This window comes from Papio anubis, chromosome 8, assembly GCF_008728515.1.
Source record: "Papio anubis isolate 15944 chromosome 8, Panubis1.0, whole genome shotgun sequence".
NCBI classification, from domain to species: domain Eukaryota; kingdom Metazoa; phylum Chordata; class Mammalia; order Primates; family Cercopithecidae; genus Papio; species Papio anubis.
Window position 1 is genome coordinate 115,254,428 of NC_044983.1, and position 16,106 is coordinate 115,270,533.

The 16,106-nt window shown below is 43.5% G+C and overlaps 1 protein-coding gene across 2 annotated transcripts in view; it reads left to right on the top strand.

The window, feature by feature from the left end:
* The window catches only part of DEPTOR (DEP domain containing MTOR interacting protein), a 183,984-nt gene that overhangs the window by 91,780 nt on the left and 76,098 nt on the right, over positions 1-16,106 (top strand). The window lies entirely within an intron of this gene.

Genomic DNA, 16,106 nt, shown 5'->3' on the forward strand with positions numbered 1-16,106 from the left:
TGCTAAAGAGGGCAGGCAAGTTCTTATAGCACCTCCAAAAGCTGCTGCTTGGATGTAATGTAACATCACAACTCTGTATCTAACTGGCTAAAGCAAGTCATGAAGTCAAGTATAATATGGAGTTGGGAAGTAGATGCCTCCCAGAAGGTTGGTTGTTAGAGGAGAATAAACATTTCCTGAACCATGATGTGAGCTGCCACAGTGAAGAGTTAATCCAAAGAGCCTTCATAAAAGTGTCACTTTCCTTTTAGGACTGAATCACAATGATGCAATGTAAGTTACTAGTTAAGAAGTGTTTTACAGTCAGCCCTTTGTATCTGTGGGTTCTGCGTCTGTGTATTTAACCAACCATGAATTTAAAATCTTTGGAAAAACTTGTGTCTGAACTACACCCACATAGACATTTTTTCATCATTATTCCCTAAACAGTACAATATAATAACTACTTACAGAGTGTTTACGTTGTATTGGGTATTATAAGTAATCTAGAGATGATTTGAAGTATACAAAAGGATGTGCATAGGTTATACATGTAAGGACCAAGAGAATACTTTCCCCTTTGCCCTCTGAAGGTTTGCTGAAAATCACTGACAAGAGGCAGATTTGTTTTGTTTTGTTTAAGACAGAGTCTCCTTCCATTGCCCAGGCTGGACTACAGAGGCACCATCTCGGCTCACTGCAATCTCTGCCTCCCAGGTTCAAGCGATTCTCATTCCTCAGCTTCCCAAGTAGCAGGAATTACACTGGGATTACAGGCGCACTAATTTTTGCATTTTTAAGGGAGGGATTTGCCATGTTGGCCAGGCTGGCCTCTAACTCCTGGCCTCAAGTGATCCACCCACCTTGGCCTCCCAAAGAGCTGGGATTACAGGCGTGAACCACCGTGCTGGACCCAAGAAGCAGATGAACAGGAGAAAAGACATACAAATTTATTAACATGTATGGGAGCCTTCAGAATGAAAACCCAGAGATACAGAGAAAATTGTCCGTTGTTATGCTTATATTCAACAAAGTATGGACAGTTATGTAGAAATATGATTGGACAAAAAGGATATGATCTAAAGTTAATAGACTGAGTAGAGGAGCCCAACAAGACCTGTCTGTATAGATTCTTTTTGGCCTCTCTGCAGCATTCATTCTTTCTGGGTGTAAGGCAGGACCCTTTCTGGAATGGGAGTCTTTTTTTTTTTTTTTTTTTTTGAGATTGAGTCTCTCTTTGTCACCCAGGATGGAGTACAATACCATGATCTTGGCTCACTGCAACCTCTGCCTCCTGAGTTCAAGTGATGCTCCTGCCTTAGCCTCCCAAGTAGCTGGGATTACAGACGTGCACCACAACACCCAGCTAATTTTTGTATGTTTTAGTAGAGATGGGGTTTCACCATGTTGGCCAGGCTGGTCTTGAACTCCTCACCTCAGGTGATCCATCCGCTTCAGCCTTCCAAAGTGCTGGGATTATAAGTGTTAGCCACCATGCCCGGCTTGCAATGGGAGTCTTATGACCTACAGTTAACCAAAGTAGGTCAGATAATTTCTTTATGGCCTGTTTTTACACAGAAAGGCAGAGGGAAAGTTAGAGTAATATTTTAAGATTTTATGTAATCCCAGCACTTTGGGAGGCTGAGGCGGGCGGATCAACTGAGGTCAGGAGTTCAAGACCAGCCTGGCCAACAGGGTGAAACCCCATCTCTATTAAAAACACAAAAAATTAGCTTGGCATGGTGATGTGTGCCTGTAGTCCCAGCTACTCAGGAGGCTGAGGCAAGAGAATCGCTTGAACTCGGGAGGTGGAGGTTGCAGTGAGCTGAGATTGTGCCACTGCATTCCAGCCTTGGTGGCAGACCAAGACTTTGTCTCAAAAAAAAAAAAAGAGTAAGTATTGTTTTACAATACTTTTATTTCATTTAGATATATGCTATAAAACATAGGGGCATATGCAGGTGTATATTGAATTACAACCTAAAATTATTTGTTACTGTGCATTGGAGTCAAATATTTTGGAAGCCGTGGATGTACAGGCATTGCTTAGAGTGAGTGACACTGTATTCCAGGCTGCTTTCTCCTGTGCAGTTCTGCCACAGTTGGACTCACAGCCGTCTGTTGGTGGCCTAACATGTCTAGCTCTGGTTTCAGTTCACTGAGGAAAGGAAGATGGACAGGGAAGCACAGTGCTGGTGTGATCCCTGACCTTAAACAGTTCATAGTATTGTCAGGACTACGGCATGGTTATAGAAGCAATTAGAGAACAGTAGAAGATGTGCTATTTTATTCATTTATTTATTTTATACTATGTGCCAGGCACTGTGCTAATCCTTTTTACCCTTATTAACTTACTAATAAATAAACTCTACGAGGTAGACACTTTTTAAAAAAAAAAAATGTATTGTGGTAAGAACATTAATATGAGAGCTACCTTCTCTTATTATTATGTTTTGAGACAGAGTTACTCTGATCATGCAGGGCCAGATCTTGGCTCACTGCCACCTCCACTTCCCAGTTTCAAGGGATTCTCCTGCCTCAGCCTCCCAAGTAGCTGTGTACCACCACACCCAGCTGGTTTTTGTATTTTTAGTAGAAACAGGATTTCACCATGTTGGCCAGGTGGGTCTCAAACTCCTGACTCAAGTGATCCACCTACCCCAGTCTCCCAAAGTGCTGGGATTACAGCATGAGCCACCATGCCTGGCCTGAGAGCTACCTTCTTAACAAATGTTTAGATGTACAATACTATAGGGTCAACATTCTTATTATCTCCATTTTACAAATCAGGAGGTGAAGGCACCAATAGGATAAATCACTTGTCTGAGGCCACTCAGGTAGTAATGTCCAAATGGATATTACTGCTAGTAAGTGTGACCTTGGAGTTGAGTGGGATGACTGGGGTTTTCCCCCGTGAAAAGTGGTAGGTTTGGGTTACAGTTGGTTCTTTCATATCTTTGCTCTGCAGAGAAAAAGTCAGATGAGGCTGGGCACGGTGGCTCAGCGAGCTGGCCAACATGGCAAAACCCTGTCTCTACTGAAGAAACAAAAATTAGCTGGGAGTGGTGGCAGATGCCTGTAATCCCAACTACCTGGGAGGCTGAGGCAGTGAGAATCTCTTGAACCCTGGAGGTGGAGGGTTTGTATTTTTAGTAGAGAGAGGGTTTCACCATGTCAGTCAGGCAGGTCTCGAACTCCCGACCTCAGGTGATCCGCCTTGGCCTCCCAAAGTGCTGGGATTACAGGCGTGAACCACCGCGCCCAGCCAATAAAAAATATTAACCACAGAAGTATGCTTTCCATGGTTGTAGGAGGACTGAATATTCTGCATAGAAACTGGGGTTTCTGAGGGAGTTTCAGTTTCCCAGCACAGTAATTCATTGCTAGGTCACAGGTTGTAACTTGGAGTTATGAAAATATGGCCACCATACCTGTGTATGTTAGAGCTCATGGTAAGTACCAGTTAGTGTCTTGAGCAAAGCTTTTAATTGTCTGGCTAATAATTAATTTCATAGGTTAATAATTAAGGAAAGTCAGCCTTTAGGCTTTGAGCAGAAGGTTTCTGGATAAAAGTGGTTCCCTATTTTGAAACCAGTAAGTGTAAAAATCAGGTTCACCTATAAAATCCTAACTAGCTTCATCTGTGAATGGTGACTGGTGCACTTTACTCAAGGCAGAAATTGTTAGATGAATAATTAACATGCATGTGTATTTATGTGGATATATATATGTGCATGTATATGTACATGTTTATACAAATGTCTATATGTTGACCACATCTATACATATTTGTCTAGCTTTTTAATTTATGGATGGGTACCATGTATAAAGGCATTAGGCTACTTTATAGATCTTAATATACTGTGTATTTAATATGTATGTGCTTCACACATATGCTTTGTATGTTGTACTTATTAAATCCTCACAGCAATTTTGTGGCATTAGTATTATTATTGCAGATTTACAGTGAAGAAATCTGGGCTTCAAATCTTTTAAGAGATTTTCTCAAGTTGCAGAGCTACCCTGTAGCTACTAGGTGTTGTATCTTAGAAAGAAGCTTGCCTTGGTCTGGGATGTATGTGACTGCGTATGGCTGCCTGGCACAATGGAATGAGCACAGTCTTTGGAAGGAGACAGACTGGATTTAGATGCAGCTTTTTCACCTACTAAGTGGCCACGTCTGCATCTCATAACTTTCCTATTCCTTGGATTTTGAAACTATAAAATTAGAGTTACATGATAGACCTTTGAGAGTTTGTTTTTCCAGAGACCTATGAGCATCCACATGTTCAGTGTGTACTAGAAGGTTTCAACGCGTAGTTGTATTCGTGGCTAAGATTTATTACAGTGAAATGATACACAGCAGGGTCAGCAAGAGACAAGGGCACATCAGGTGGAGTGTGGAGAAATCCAGGCACAGGTTCCTATGTTCTTCCTTCTTGAAGGGACTCCCTCCTCTAGCTGTGAAATGCAGTAACACGTGTGCAATATATCTGCCCAGGGGAGCCCTTGTAGGGGCCAAGGGAAAACATCCCCTTTCCCGTCTGAAGGTTGGCTGAAAAATCAACTCACAAAAGACAGATCAGTTGGAGAAAAGGCAAACCAATGTGTTAGTGTGTACACGGGGAGAACCAGAGTGATTACCTAATATCCCAATGCGGTACAGATACTATGTCCCCTGCTTCTTAGAGGAAAGGGAGATGGGGAAGTGTGAATGATTTTTAGGAGGATTCAATAGGCTTGAAGAATATACAATGGCCTGCTATGAAGTCCATTGGGTCAGCAGAGCAGACCATGGTTTGTGACAAAACTCTGACCAGGTTTGTCGACAGACTTCAGTCTTTCTTCCTGTCGTATGAGTTCAGTTAATGAAAACTCAGGGAAGGAACCAGAGGTAAATTGTTTTCTTCTTTGGCAGATCCAGACTTAGGCAGGTAGGAACTTCAGAGAACTTTATCCAGTGCTTTGGGGGACACAGAGGATTGAGGGACAGAAGCAGGGGAGAAAGTCAGAGAAATCGTAACTTTTTCTTCAGTTCAGCATATCAAAGTGCCACATTTTGGGGTATCCATTTCTGAGCCCTAATACCATGTTGAGGCGCAGAGCCAAAGATTTTTACTGGGGGCTTTTCTCATAGGTACGCTCTGTTTGCTCAGCCAGCCGCAACCAGCAGCATTCCAGTCTCTCAGAAGGAAAGCAAGTATTCTCCATAAATCACACTGTTTGTACAAACAGTCTAGGCAGGCCGATACAACACAATTCAGTGCGCCAGGTGGGCAAGGTCCTTATCAGTTAGTGACTTGGGAACCTTCCAAAAGCCAAGTTCCCAGATGCTAGCCATGGACCAGCCACATAAGCTGGCCCTTCTGTATTGGGGCTGCTATGGTAACTCTTTCCTGCACAGAATTGTTGGGAGAATTAAGTGATTGCACTTGGCAAAAGCTTTTAACACAGCATCTACCTCTTATGGCCTTCAAATGCTAGCTCTTGTACCTAATCTGATCTACTCTAAATAATAGCTGAAATGTATAGAGCTCTTACTATATCCCAGCCACTGTTCTAAGAACTCTATTCACATATGTATTTCCCTCAATAACTCTGAGAGTTAGGTATCATACTCATTCTCATTTTTGAGATGAAGTTAAGTAACATGCTGACGGCTGGGCATGGTGGCTCAGGCCTGTAATCCCAGCACTTTGGGAGGCTGAGGCAGGTGGATCATTTGAGGTCACGAGTTCAAGACCAGCTTAAGCAACATAGTGAAATCCTGTCTCTACTAAAAATACAAAAGTTAGCCGGGCATGGTGGCACGCGCCGGTAGTCCCGGCTACTTGGGAGGCTGAGGCAAGAGAATTGCTGGAACCAAGGAGGCAGAGGTTGCAGTGAGCTGAGATCATACCACTGCACTCCAGCCTGTGTGAAAGAATAAGACGTGTCCCCCCCCCCCAAAAAAAAAAAAAAAAAAAAAAGTAACATGCTGAAGATGAGAGCTACTGAGTGGTAGATTCAAGATTCAAATCAAGACAGTCTAGCTTCAGAGCCTGCACTCTTAACCACTAAAGAAGATGAGATGCTAACTGCAGGCCCCATTAGAAAAAAATTCTCAAGTTCTATTGCATCAGCTGAATCAGCCAACACAGCCTGGCAGATATTTAAACTATAAAAATTATTAACCTGTGAAATCTACAAGATTCTCTTCCCCCAAACAATGATCAGGGACCTTGAGATTTCTGGGTAACCTTTGCAAACAGGAAATGGGATGAACACACTTTTTTTTTTTTTTTTTGAGATGGAGTTTCGCTCTTGTTGCCCAGTCTGAAGTGCAATGGTGTGATCTCGGCTTACCACAACCTCTGCCTCCTAGGTTCAAACAATTCTCCTGCCTCAGCCTCCCAAGTAGCTGGGATTATAGGCTTGTGCCACTGCACCTGGCTAATTTTGTATTTTTAGTAGAGACGGGGTTTCTCCATTTTGGTCAGGCTGGTCTCGAACTCCCGATCTCAGGTGATCCTCCCGCCTTGGCCTCCCAAAGTGTTGGGATTACAGGCATGAGCCCCTGTACCTGGCCTCTTTTCTTTTTTTGAAACAGGGTCTTGCTCTGTTGACAGGCTGGAGTGCAGTGACATGATCATGGCTCACTGCAGCCGTGACCTCCCAGGCTAAATCGGTCCTCCCACCTCAGCTCCTGAGTAGCCAGGACTACCAGTGCTCACCACCATAGCCAGCTAATTTTTTTATCTTTCGTAGAGAGGGAGGTTGTTGTCAAGTTGCCCAGGTTGGTCTTGAACTCCTGGGCTCAAGCGATCCTCCAGCCTTGGCCTCCCAAACTGCCGGGATTACAGGTGTGAGCCACTGCAAAGGGCCTGAACACACTTCTTTAGTCACATAAGTTACCTTTCTCAACTCCTTTAGCTGCCATCCGGCTATTTTAGCAGCTTTAAATGGAGGGAGATGGAAACCAGATAATGACGTGGGTAAATTGCTCACAGCTGCAGCAGCTGACCCTGGCCTACCAGGCTACCGCTGCTGTGTCTGGGTGGATAATTTCCTCTTTTAGAACTTTAGTCAGAGCACTTCAACAATTTCCACACTAAGCCCTCTTTCTTTTTCTTTTGTTTTAAACATATATTTATGTAACACGGTGCCATATACAAAGCAGTTTTACATACATTATCTTTTTAATCCTCCCCGTTGCTTGAGAGTAGCTATGATTACCTCATCCTTCAGTGGAAGACAGTAGCAGAGACATTTGCTCTGCTGGCCATGAAGAGAGAATTTGGGATCCATAGCAAAGGAAGCTAGAGGCTACATCCAGACAGGAATTAACTGCATCTCTCCAATAATTAAGATAATTGATAGAGATCAGCCTAAGCCTGGAATAGCCCAGCTGGAAAGGAAAGGGGGAAAAGGGGAAGAGGAAAGGGAAGGAAGAAAAAGAAGGCAGTAACTGGGTGTGGTGGTTCATGCCTGTAATCTCAGCACTTTGGGAGGCTGAATGGAGAGGACTGCTTGAGGACAGGAGTTCAGGACCAGCCTGGGCAGTATAGTGAGATCTTGTCTCTCTGGAAAAAAAAAAAAAAAAAGAAAGAAAGAAAAAACGTACTGATGATTGAGGCTAAAGGCAAGCTTACACAGAGGAGGAAGAATAATTTTTTCTTTACTTTTCATGAGTTCTTAACTGAGACCTGCTATAACAAAGGACAGACTAACAAGAGAAAAATGAACAGAAGTTTAATAATATGTATGCCCTCTGTAAATACAGGTGAAAATACAGAGAAATGAGTAAATCTCTAGGATAGATATGAAAAGAGTAGTTGAGGTCAGGCGTGGTGGCTCACACCTGTAATCCCAGCACTTTGGGAGGCTGAGGCGAGTGAATCACTTGAGGCCAAGAGTTCTAGACTAGCCTGGCTGACATGGAGAAACCCCGTCTCTACTAAAAATATAAAAATTAGGCAGGAGTGATGGTGCGTGCCTGTAATCCCAACCTTATTTGGGAGGTTGAGGCAGGAGAACCGCTTGAGCTCGGGAGGCAGAGGTTGCCATGAGCCAAGATTGTGCCACTGCACTCCAGCCTCCTGGGTGACAGAGCAAGACTCTGTCTCAAAATAAAATAAAATAAAATAAGGGTTGTTCAGACTTCAGGCTTAAATACCATTATTCCCTGAAACAAAGAAAAAAAGATGTAACCCAGTTAAAACCAGAGGGCCAGAAAAAGCACCTTATACAAATGTAAGGTTGGTTATGCAGATTTAGGTCAACACCTTCTTTATTTATTTTGAGTCTCTAGTGACTTAATTTTCTTTCTGTCCCTGGTGCAGAGAGGGAGAGACCCTTACAGAGGGACATTTCCCAGCTGTGTATGGTGGCTCACACTTGTAATCCTAACAATTTTAGAGGCTAAGGCGGGAGGATTGCTAGAGCCCAGGAGTTTGAGACCAGCTTGGGCAACATAGCAAAATCCCATCTCTTAAAAAAAAATTTTTTTTAAAAAGGACAAAAGAACATTTCCTTTACAGATGTACATTTCTAAAAGGACAACTTTTTGGAGCTACTGTTGTGTCTGCAGCTTCTCAAAATAACCAGTACCAAACAATCCTTATGCCATGGAGCCATATTTTGGGCTGGCATGTCCTGAGCCCCTTCATTGCAACTTTCTCAAGACTACATGGCATTAAGAAAAAAATTATCGACACTTGTTAGAAAAGTAAGGAAAACTTTGTTTAAGATTATTACAATAGGGGTATTGCAATAGGGGAGACAGATTGGGCTCAACTTAAAATATAGGGACAAGTGGGGATTTAGAGCACAGTGTGGGGTTTGTCAGTGGATGGAAAATTACTAAACAGGAGACTTAGGGTGGGGAGATTCTTGCTCAAGACAGGCCAAGGACTTAGAAATCAAAGGTGGAGATAACAAACTTGATTGGGTATCAAAGGTGAGGGATTGTCAGTACACTGACTTATCAGGGTTCTTTGCTAAAACTGGGCTGGGTAAGCCAAGACAGCAGGATGCGGGTGGAGGGGAGGGAAAGGGGGCAGCAAGGTGGAGGCCGGGTAGAAAAGAGGGCTCAAAGGAGCCTGACTGAAGCTTGGTTCAGGGGAGCATCCGTCAGTGCCGACCTAGCCTTGCTTGCCCACTCGTCCTTCCTCTCCATCGCGGCTCTCCTGCTCTCCTACTCATGCTTGCTCCTTTTTTTTTTTTGAGATGGAATCTCACTTTGTTGCCCAGGCTGGAGTGCAGTGAACGAAGATTGTGCTGGGTTCAAGTGATTCTCCTGCCTCAGCCTCCCGAGTAGCTGGGATTACAGGTGTGTGCCACCACACTGGGCTAATTTTTGTATTGTTAATAGAGATGGGGTTTCCCCATACTGGCCAGGCTGGTCTTGAACTCCTGACCTCAGGCAATCCACCTACCTGGCCCTCCCAAAGTGCTGGGATTGCAGGCATGAGCCACTGCGCCCAGCCCCCTACTCATGCTCTCTGATTGGCATTTGCTAACTTCTTGCCAAGAGGACTTTCAAGTCAAGAAGAGGAAATGGAGGAGACTTCTTTACAGATGGCACCCTGTGTCTTAGCCTTTCTTTACCCCTAACTAGAGAGTAAATGCTTTAAGGATAGAGAAGTTGTTTTGTTCATTTCTGTATTCCTATTGGTTTGTCATATATATATACATGAGATATATATATACATGAGATATATATACGATATATATATATGAGATATATATATATGAGATATATATATATATATATAGTACTCAGCAAAAATGTATTGAATGAACAAGTGACAAAAGTGACCACTTACTGAGGACTTGGCCTTTGCTGGGCACAATACTGGTGTTTATACCAGCAAGCTTTCTTTGAATATAAGCAGCTCCAATCATCACTTCCTTTAAATATATGGCAGAGCCAGCTGATAGTTAAAGGTAATGTTGAAAACAAGGCTACCTGAAGAAGAGAAACTGAAGCAACTCTGGGGATCCAGGAACCAGGGACTAGTGACTAAAAGGTAATCCCTTCCAGCCACTTATGGCCAGGTGAATCAGCTCTGTTTTCTGCATATGCAGTTGCCTTCTCCAGACGCTAATGCTCTAGAGAGGACCCTTACTGGCTGAGTCAGGTCATAGGCTCGCCTCTTGACCCTGGGTGGGGACCCTTTGACTGACAGATTCACCAAGTGGGAGAATGGGGGTAGTTGTTCCACTCTCCCCACTCACACCCTGCAAAGAAAAACAAGAAAAAGCAAGCCCTGTTTTCACAGGGAAATGAGTGCTTGGCAGGCTGTTCTTTACTGCTATTAGCTCATTTAATCTTCACAAGCAATCAATGCACTTGATACTGTTATCTCTCTTTTTAAATTTTATTCCATTTTTTATTAGATGGAGTCTTACTCTGTCACCCAGGCCGGAGTACAGGGGCGCAATCTTGGCTCACTGCAACCTCCGCCTCCCGGGTTCAAGCGATTTTCTTGCCTCAGCTTTCCAAGTAGCTAGAATTACAAGCACATGCCACGACACCTAGCTAATTTTTTTGTACTTTTGGTAGAGACGGGGTTTCGCCATGTTGGCCAAGCTGGTCTCAAACTCCTGACCTCAAGTGATCCGCCCGCCCTGGCCTCCCAAAGTATCGGAATTACAGGCATGAGCCACTGCACCCGACCATCTCTCTGTTTTTTTAGATGAGGACATTGAGGCATTTGCAACTGGTATAATCATTCTTAGCTCCTAAATGTTAAACTTTGAACAGAAAAAAAAAAAATAGCTGGGTAGAGTATTTTCTCAATCTACTTTCAATATTTAACATTTCAAGTGTAATCTTAGCAGCAGCCGTAATCTAATCTAATTTTTTACTTTCCCAATTTAGACTTTCTGGGCATTTTCCCACTGTGCTCTCTCATATGCTTTAGCCCTGTGTTACTTTCTATGATAGCTGAATCCAGTGCAGGAGGAAAAATAGACACAGCCAGAATGCTGTTGTAATGTAAATAGAAAGGAACAGGTTGCTTGACAGAGGGCTAAGACATTGGCACACAATATAGTGTTGGTTTAGGTAAAAGGAAAATGTACCTATAACGGCACCAAGCCTTAACTTTTCAGAAAGTATGAAAGGAATACAGGATGCTTTATCTTATGTAATCTTCTGAAAGAAGAGTGTTATGCACACAGACCAGAGGCTTCTCTCTCTCTCTCTCTCTCTCTCTCTCTCTCTCGTTTTAAAGATGAGGTCTTGCTATATTGCCCAGGCTGATCTTGAACTCCTGGGGTCAAGTGATCCTCCCATCTCAGCCTCCCAAAGTTCTGGAATTACAGGCATGAACCACCATGCCCCTTTGAGGTTTTTCTTTTGTAAACAGTGTCATACCTATGAATATTTCTTTCCTTCTTGACATTTGTAGAATCTTTGTCCATTGTATATGAACTGCTTCTCGAGGTACAACCTACACTTATTTCTGAAGCCTGTGTTCCTACCCACTCCGGCCTCAGTCCTGACAGCTTGTCATGCAGTGTCCCCTGTAGTATGTGGTCCTCACTTTGCCCAAGCATGCGCTTTTACAACAGCACACAGAAGTCTTAAAACACAAGCACAGGATCTCTATGCAGTTGAGGTATACTGAAAGTGTGCTCCTACTGAGTGCTCAGCTTGGCCTTATCTGGTCATTTAAATCCTCAGCTGGGTTTAAGTTATCATTTTCAGTGGGATCTGTAGGCCGGGGTCTCAGGCTCACTAGCAGAGCATATCAGGTTTCTCAGTCTCCTGGGTGGAACAGAGAGTTCAAACAGCAGTTTCTGATATGCTTCCTCTCTCTCCTGGTCAAAGAGTGCTGTGGTATTAAGTTCCAGTTCCTGATGAACATGGGCCAAATCATACTCATCAATGGGAGGCGGGGGCTGAGGAGACAAGGGGACCAAAAGTTGAGGGGCTTTCCTTTAAGCAGGGAATTGTTTCCATTCTCTTTCCATCACAGATCTTTCTTCTATCCCTGACCCTTGTGTCAACCTTGGGTGAGTTTCTAGTATCAGCCCCCTCCCAGCTGGGTGGCCAGGGGGTTTGGGCTGGGATTCCTGTCTGGGACTCAGGCTCTCCTTATGCAGGTATAAATAATGATCACTCTCAGCCGTTTCAACCTTGCTGCACTGCTGTCACTCATGATTCTTCCTCTAGAAGTTTTTCCACTAACCTCTTCTGGCTTTTGATTCTGAGCCGCTCACTATCGTTCAGTTTCTCTGAGTTGATACTCTCATCTCAGTACATCTGGGTCATCTTTTCTGTTTGGCTCTCTGGTTCTTTGGAAAAACTCCTTCTTTCTATCTTCCCTCTCCCTGCTCCCTGCTCACCCCCACTCCAGCCAGGAATGGATAAACAAGTCCAAGTATGTTAACGCCAGGGAGTAACTACCAGGAATAAAACTGAGCTTAAGTAAACTCATCAGTGTGACCACGGAACGATATGAAGATGAAATTTAAGAAGGAATTTCACTTACACTCACATACATCTATCCTGATTATGATTGGAAAAATATGTGTGTTGATTAATATTCATAATCAGTTTTGATTTAGAGAGTAATGTTTTTAAAAATTGTTAATTAGTATGTTATTTTAAAATCAACATTTTAAAGGCTAGAACCTTTCATCCAGCTTTTTTTTCTTTTTTTTTGAGACGGAGTCTTGCTCTGTTGCCCAGGCTGGAGTGCAGTGGCATGATCTTGGCTTACTGCAACCTCCACCTCCCAAGCACAAGCAATTCTCCCTCCTCAGCCTCCTGAGTAGCTGGGACTATGGGCGTGGCTAATTTTTGTATTTTTCATAGAAACAGGGTTTTGCAATGTTGCCCAGGCTGGTCTCCAACTCCTGACCTCACATGATGCACCTGCCTTGGCCTCCTAAAGTGCTGGGATTACAGGCGTGAGCTACCGTGCCCAGCCCAGCATTTTTTCTAGAAAGCTTCCCTTTCCTTTCTTTCTCCTCTAAGTGATGACACTTGACCCAACAAGGAGCTTACCCCACTCCCCCTTCCATCCAAGGAAGGCCTGTGTATCAGGATTCATATTCTTTAAATTTTATTTTAGCCACTCCCCCAGCTGTCCCAGGTTTTGGTCATATTGGCAGTTGGCAAAGCCTCCAGGCCGCTGGAGGGAAGGGGTGGGTGTTGGTTTTGCCTCACTGGCTCACTCCTGTGACTCTGAAATCCTTTTTGGTGCTGAAAACATAACCTCAATGGGGGATTCCCCTTAAGTGGGAACAAAATGTGCTTCCTCATCAAAATAAGGGAAATGGGATCGGGGAGATAATGTGATAAAAACTGGAACAACTCTTGATCATTTGCGTGTTCAGGACAAGGATCATCTTCTGTGGCAAATGGCTTTCAAGGTGCTGTACCCGACGAAAGGGATGAACTAGTTTGTTGGTTGGCTGTTCTGTTCTTGTGGGAAACCAGCCACCACACCAGTGCTACCCAGTGAAACTATGCTAGGAGCCACTAAGACAATCTACATATGTGATTTTAAATTTTCTAGTAGAAATGGCACAAAAAAAAAGGAGGAATGGGTTAAATTAATCTTCATAATATACTTTAACTCGCCATCTCCAAAATATTATCATTTAAAAATGCAATCTATATGAAAAATACAAATTAGCTACTTTACATTTTATTATACTAAGTCTTCAAAATCCAGTGTTTTTTTCACTTAATCAGACTCACATTTCAAGGCTCATGTGGCTAGTGGCTGCCATCTTGGAGAACACAGCTCTAGACCGTTTTGAAACCAGCAGAGGGCAGCATGGTGTCCTGGCCAGTGTGCATTTCATTTTTCTTTTTTCTTTTCTCTTTTTTTTTTTTTTTTTTGGAGATGGAGTTTAGCTCTTGTTGCCCATGCTGGAGTGCAGTGGTGCAATCTTGGCTCACTGCAACCTCTGCCTCCTGGGTTCGAGCAATTCTCCGGCCTCAGCCTCCCAAGCAGCTGGGATTACAGGCACGCGCCACCACAGTCAGCTAATTTTTGTATTTTTAATGGAGATGGGGTTTCACCATCTTGGCCAGGCTGGTCTCGAACTCCTGACCTCAGGTGGTCCACCTGCCTCGGCCTCCCAAAGTGCTGGGATTACAGGCTTGAGACACTGTGCCCGGCTGCATTTCATTTTTCAGTCCCTTATCTCTGTGATCTTTGTTCCTCTATGTCTGAGATTTCTGACATCTGTGTTTTTACAGTGCCAATTTGGACATCTATATAAAGTGGGTACGAGCCACATAGGTAACAACAAATGTTCTCCCTTCCCCAGCACCATGATTTCACAATCCTATTTTCTTTCTTGCTCAGTTTTTGATGAGGAAGCTAAAGCCCAAAGGTATTAGGAAGTCACCCAAAGAAAACACAGTAAATGGCATGAGGAGAAATACAACTATAGTGTCTGACTCCAGAATCCAAGTTCCAAACAACTGTTCTATGGCCTCCATGAGAAAGAATTCCTGTACTTGTTTAACAGGTTCTCCTAAAGAATCGAAACAATGTCCATCAAACTGCTAATGTATGACTTCCAAACTGAATTAACACCAAATTCTACACTACCAAGTATATTTTAGGACGAGTCTATTCAGGTCCATTTGCAGCTTCAATTTTCTACTTTTTCTTTCCACTCCGTTTTTACTTTTGATTTTTTAATATTTCCAGAAGTCAAAAATGTAGGACGGGCACAGTGGCTCATGCCTGTATTCCTAGCATTTTGGGAGGCCGAGACGGGCAATCATTTGAGCCCAGGAATTCAAGACAAGCCTGGGCAACACAGTGAAACTCCATCTCTACAAAATATCAAAATAGTTAGCCAGGTGTGGTGATGCACGCCTGTAGTCCCAACTACTCAGGAGGCTGAGATGAGAGGATTGCTTGAGCCTGGAAAGGTTAAAGCTGCAGTGAGCAGTGATTGTGCCACTGCACTCCAGGCAACAGAGCAAGACCCTATCTCAAAAAAAAAAAAAATTGTAGTTAGCTATTATTGTTTAGACCGGACTTGATTTTGGCAAGTCTCTTAAATTCCTAGTCTTCAGTCTGGGCGTGGTGGCTCACACCTGTAATCCCAGCGCTTTGGGAAGCTGAGGCAGGCGAATCACAAGGTCAGGAGTTTGAGACCAGCCTGGCCAACATGGTGAAACCTCATCTCTACTAAAAATACGAAAAATTAGCTGGGAGTGGTGGTGGGCGCCTGTAATCTCAGCTACTCAGGAGGCTGAGTCAGGAGAATCGCTTGATCTGGGAGGCGGAGATTGCAGTGAGCCAAGATCATGCCGCTGCACTCTAGCCGGGGTGACAGTGTAAGACTCCGTATTTAAAAAAATAAAAATAAAAATAAAAATTTAGTTTTCATTGTGGGATCCTTTGGAGTTTTACTGACAGCAGAACAATATTATTAATGGTATATTAGCATTATGGAGACCCTGTCTTTCAGGGAGCGATTGGTTTCTACAGATTTATTAATTTCACTTGCTTTGGATAAAAGAATACAGTATCGTAATTTCTCTTCCACAGATGGAAAAATTGAGGCCTAGGGACTGAACATAACATAACTGAACATTCCCCTGTTCTATCGCAGGGGAATCTGAGCCACGTTGCTAGAAGCTAGGTCTTCTGACAGCTTGACTTCCTGTCTAAGCAGCTTCATGGCTTCTGAGTCAAGCATAGTTTCTTAACACAATATGGGCTTCAAATAGATAGAAAGTGTTTGTTTCCTAAGCTTTTGATCTTATGTCTCTAGGCTTGAATTTGGGATGCTATCTGAGTTGTGTTTAGCAACAAATAACAGAAAGTGCGGTAAAGATAGTTTAAGCAGTGAGGTTTCTCTGCCTCCTGAAGTGAGATGCCCCCAGGTCTAGAATCCCAGGCTGACACTGAGACTCCCGACATAGGTGCTGTCCATCTCTCTCTCCTGTTCTTAATGTACACCAGGCCTAATGTCTGCACTCTGGGCAGGAAGAACAGGGAATGACAAAGAGTTAAGAGCAGAGAGGTGTCACCTAGCAAGACTTTGCTTTTTTATTTGGGAAGGGTAGTTTGTCCCAGGGATTTCATCCTACATCTCATGGGCCAGAACTGTGTCACATGGTAACCCCAGGGTGGAAGGCAGTTGGTGACTCATAT